Genomic DNA, 6,000 nt, shown 5'->3' with positions numbered 1-6,000 from the left:
TCGATTGTTACTCTGCAATAGAAATTAAATATGCTACACAATACTATACTAAATATTATGAGAATATACTCGGCTGATCATATATCGCGTCATTGTTATGTTAAACGGACTGAAATGAGAAATGGAAATGTAGTTATGACAGTATGATATGACATTAGCCTTCCAGAACAGAGTGAGATTTGTGGAGGCGCTGCAATGGCATAGTGGATCCACTCCCGACACCAAATCGGAGGATCCGAGTTCGATTCCCGCCCAGTGCTTACATCCTTTGACAAGGTGTTTTTACCCACTAAGTCTCTCTCGACCCAGGTGTATAAATGGGTACCTGGCAACGCTATAGGGTAATAATAATGGCACGGCCATCTGGTAGAGCAGTGGCAACACTGAAGAGGCTACCCTGGATAAATTAGATTGATTATCATTATCATTATCATTATGATAATAAATTGTTATTATTATCATTATTATTATTACTACTATAATTATTATTATTATGATTATTATCATCATCCTTATAATGATGATTATTGTTATTATCATTATCATCATTATAATTATTAGCAGTATTAGTAGTCTTATAGTAGTATTTAATAGTAGAATAAGAAGTGATAGTGTTTAAGTTTACTTTTGCTGCTTTTCTGTGTCAAGGTCTTTTTCTTCTTTATTTTTTATATAGGATTCAGTAATCAAAAACAATGTTGGAAGTTGCAGCAACCACAAATATCAATTTATTGTGTTTAGATTTAGACACGTTCTGTCAGCAAACGGGAGATATTACATTTCGAATTTGAAGACCGATTACGAGAACCGAAGAGGTTAAACGGAGTAGAACCGAGGTGCCGATGCGCAATATTCCTTTGGGTCGACTCGCCTTCTAGATTCTACTTCCGGACGTGACGTGCTGGAGAAGGAGGAGCATGCGCAGTTCCGTGAAAGGTCAATAATTATTATTGAGTATAGTCCTCTATGAGAACGTGCATTTCGGAAGACCTTTATTATCAAACAATAACAAGGATGACATAGGTGTTGCACATCATTGTAGGCCCTACACGTAGGAATGAATTATGTAACATCAAGCATGGGTAAAAGGTACCATATATCTCGTAAAGATGCTAACTCTCCGATGATAACCGTATAGACAACGCAACTTATTGCTATTGAAAAGTACGTTTCAAGAAACTATAGTTTTCGTGCTCTGGTTCTTTCCTCACAGACGAGGTAAATGAAATAAAACACGCACACACACACACACACACACACACACAAACACACAAACACACAAACAAACCACCACCACCAAAAGCAACAACAACAACAACAAAGGGGTCTATAACGACGTTATATACTGTCTCATTTTACAAGGTTTGCTTTTTTGCAAGTACCTTCTAGATTCATTACAATTAAGCGCTACTTCAATTTGCCTGGATTCCGCGAATATCAAAATATTTGTATGCCTTGGGCGTGCGTGTGTGTGTGTGTGTGTGTTTGTGTGTGTGTGTGTGTGTGTGTGTTTGTGTTTGTGTGTGTGTGTTTGTGTTTGTGTTTGTGTGTGTGTGTTTGTGTTTGTGTGTGTGTGTTTGTGTTTGTGTGTGTGTGTTTGTGTTTGTGTTTGTGTGTGTGTGTTTGTGTTTGTGTGTGAGTATGTAGAGAGGAGGGAGAGATATACACTGTACGTGTACAATGTGTACGTGTATAATTATGTGTACGTCACTCGGTTTATTTGATAGTTGTTTCATGTACGTTCTTGTATCTAATTCATGTACCGTCCTGTTTGTGGAAATGAATATCGTTACTTTGTTGAAATTTTGTATCTTAATGTGGAAAATAAACTAAATGAAATGACACGAAATATGCACGTGTTTTCTTTCTACTTTAAAGTACAGTGTAATTCTCTGAACAACAAACCATTTATAGTGCATGATAAAGATGTCCATCAGCAAGGAAGTCTGCATGGTGGACTGTATACCTCAACAAATTGAAAAAGAAAAGAAAAGAAAAAATATGCCATAAGCGCTATAACATACACGCGCTCCTTCAAAATAATCATCGACAGGATATAAATTCGAACTCTTGCTAGGTTCTAGAGCACAAACACGTAACATGTGACACGTAATCAAAACATACACTACACATCGCACGGACAGGAAATGACAACATTCAATCGGTATAGCAGAACTTTAACAAACTGAACATCATTCTTCAGTTCCTTGACTAGTTTATTCACCATAGTGATACAATACACATCCATGTAAAACATCACAAGTGAGGGAAATCAATCAAAGATCTGCTTAACTTCGATTCATATCAAGAAGTTAAAAAAAAAAATCTTTATTGCGCTCATAATGAGACTCGGGGATATTCTTGTTTGTCTTTTACTTGATTCTTCGCTTTCTCGCAATGATATACAAATAGGCAGAGCGTATAAATCTTTCATTTAAATATATGACAATTTAACCTCTCCTATGATTCGAATCCAAAGTGAGCGGAGAAAATTCTTCGACATTCGTGAATTTCGACTTGCGCAATAGAATCAACACAATCATAACATGTTCATATCCACCCGGGTAAAAAATTTCTTCGACTTGCCCAATTTTCGACTTATATGCGAGGTCGACTGTTGAAGTACTGTGTAATAGTGGTGGTGTTCACAACAGTTTTACTTGAAATCAGAAGAACCGTGCAATGTTGTTCTTTGTTTTGTTGTGTAGACTTTGTGTACTCATACGATATAATAAGCAAAGAGAGATACATAATTTACCTTGAGGTGAATCATTATGTAAGCCATCGGGTGCATGATGTATTTGTATGTTTTGGGGATTTGTGTGTGTGTGTGTGTTTGTGGGGGGGGGGGGGGGGGGGGGTTCTTGTGTATGTGTACTTGACCCCGTGCTGGGTCAAAACACTTTTCACTGTACGTCTACATATAGGTCTCGGTATTTTACAACTGTTCAAGTATCTCTTCCATTTTGTTGTTGTTTTTGTGCAAATCACCATTATTTTACCGTAATACCAATCAAATTCTCGATATTTTACAAGGGTTGAAGCAGTCCCTCCATTCTTGTGTTGTTTGCTTGTTTATCATCATTATCATTATTATCATGTTAATTTTTTTATTATTATCATTATTATTATTTTTTTTTTTTTGCAAATCACCATAATTAACCAGTCACTATCGCAGCAACAATGCGTCATTTTTATGCGCATCCAAGTTTCTACCATGGTGACTGAAATGATTGTCACTTGCATTCGCTGAGTGGTGGCGCATGGTCTTTTCTTGTTTTCTTTGTCGAGCGACATGAGGGGATGGACAGCAAATGAATCTCGTTTCAAAAACTTGAATGTACGTTTGTTGGTATACAACGAACGAAGAAACGTATAAGTGCAGGCATATTACTTGGAATACTGCCGAAACTAGCTCTGAATAAAGAAGTCCTTTTGACCAGGAAGGTTTGTTTATTATCATTCTTACTTGGTTGTATCAAGGACAAAGAACTATCAAAAAGGCGAAGAAAACTGGATGAGTTTTATTCCTTTGCTATACAGGAGAAAAGAGATTGTTACATCAGGTATTTCATTATATGAGACACCCTTATCCAGAGTTTCCATGCAGTGTACGATGGGAGAGTATATAGCCGCAGATTGTATAGGAATTAACTTCGATAGTTTAATCAATTTGCAAGGGCATAATTACGGTTTGTCCAAATTAATGGAAATGCAGATTATTATCAATGGCGCTTTCTGGGCATCTTTTCCTAGACAAGATTTCAAGAATAAAATTTTCCCCTGCGATATAGTCCTTGACATATGATGGTGAAGTACAGTTATTATATGTTATTTGATACAGACGGGTGCCAACATACACCTGTCTTAGCTAAGTCAATGAGCAATAATAGCAAGCATGGAACCCGTCGCAGCTTGATATACTGAGTCACTCCATTGTCTGAGATTAATCGTTCATGAATAGCTAAGCAATCTGAAACATGAAGTAAGCGACAATGCAGTCTTGACATACTCCTTTCTAAATCCCTTATTCGTGCAGATGAAGATGACGGTATTTATCGCACCATTTATGCAGACAATTAACATCACGGCACTGCTGACCCGGTAAGGAAGGGGATGACCAACGTAGACGAAGACTAGCGGGACAAAGATGAAAGATGAGGTCATAATGTTTGTGAAAATGACGACGAGAAGTGTAACGACGCCTTTAAGGTTTGTACGACGCGGATTCGGCAACGGCCGTGCCTCGATTCGCCTTTCATCCATTGGTTCGACATGCGGAAATGTGAGACGATCACGCCTCGCTTGTCGATATGCAATCACGGCAACATGAATGTTGCAGGCTACAGCGAACGGGACTGGTACGTAGCTCGGGATGCTTAGAGCCAAAGTGTACGCGTACGTGGACGTAGTTTCAGACACATGCGGATTGCCGCAGAATATTTCATAGACATTCCTCATTCCGAAAGTGTTTGCTGCGGTGAGGGTCGAAAGAATCATGTTCAGGAAAATCGCGATCGAGATTCCGACTTGGACACGGAAAGGCGTCAGTACGGATGCATGACGGAGCGGCCAAACGATCGCGATATATCGCTCGAAGCTAATCAGGCACACGATCGCAAGTGACACACACATCGAAAAAGTCGCCACTATGGACATCGCCATGCAGGCAAGGAAGGGGAAGCTTCCTTCGTCAAAGAGAATGATCAGCTCAAGGGTGCATGCCAACAAACTGGAGACCATATCGACCACAGACAGCACCTGATAAAGCAGCTTCTGCATCCCTTCAAAGACACCATTTTGTCGGTAGATGACACAGATCGCTAGAGGACACACGATAGCAGTCACGAGGATGCTTGCCACGTAGAACACACTGCGTAACGCAGACATTTATGATTATATAACAGAGGAAAGGCTATGATGTCACGCATATAAGATCTTCATATTCAAGTGAACTGTATGTATGACATGCTGTAGTTTCGAGATACACCTATACCAACAGCTTTTGATCCAACTTCACCAGTGTATGAAGTATATACCCTTCTATAAAATCATGGCGCACTAGTACTACAAACGAACAGCAAGTGTCATTGCTGATCTATATATCTCCAGCAGAAAATGAACAGACACTAACACTGAGTTTGAATGAAAAGAAGAAGAAAAAAGAACAATCAAACAAAATAAAGAGCGAAAGAGACATTGATGCATTCAAGGAGGACGTCGTAAGTAACAGTAATGAGGAGGGTGATCATGCTGTTCATAGATATTGAAATTCGATCGCTCCACTCTTATCTGGAAACCACTTTGCAAAAACCATTCCAGTGCTTCAGTCAAGTGCAATAAGACTTCCCTCCTCCTCATAATGACTACTGTAATACGTAACAATAGAAAGAGCAGAGAACAGAGGACGTGGACCGTTGTTGTTTATTTTTCGTGTGGAAGCAATAAACCAAGTTTGATTGACAATCCAGATATTTCATTCTGTCAAAGCCAGAATCCAACAAAAGATCTCTTGACAGAATCTCATTAACTCTGTTCTGCGTAATGATGTCTTTGAGTGACATTGAACACAGAGCACAAAGTTTTGCATTCGGATAAGCAAAACTGAGGAGAGAAAAATAATATAGGTTTTCCCGGCCAATTTCGCACTTTTGTCAGTCCATTTGATAAAAGGTTCATTCAATTTAGCAAAAATCCTCGTCACTGCACATTCTGTCATTCAAAATTGCAACTTGTTCGTTCAATTTAGCACTTCGATCAATGAAATTCGCACATTTGCCTTTCGAATCCGTAAAACGGGCATTCAAATTGGCACGTGCTCTTCAGTCATTCAAATTCGCCAGCACTGGCGGAAAATGGTATTTCAGTCAGTCAATTTCGCGTATGGGCAGTCAAATTCCAAACATGTTCATTCAAATTGGCGTAATGTTATTTCTATGTAGAAAAGGTGAAAACCATGATTTATGCGTATTTAAATGTGAATTTTTGTTTCATCCACAC

This window comes from Diadema setosum, chromosome 15 (genome assembly GCF_964275005.1).
Source record: "Diadema setosum chromosome 15, eeDiaSeto1, whole genome shotgun sequence".
NCBI classification, from domain to species: Eukaryota; Metazoa; Echinodermata; class Echinoidea; order Diadematoida; family Diadematidae; genus Diadema; species Diadema setosum.
Note: the sequence above shows the minus strand (reverse complement) of the source record.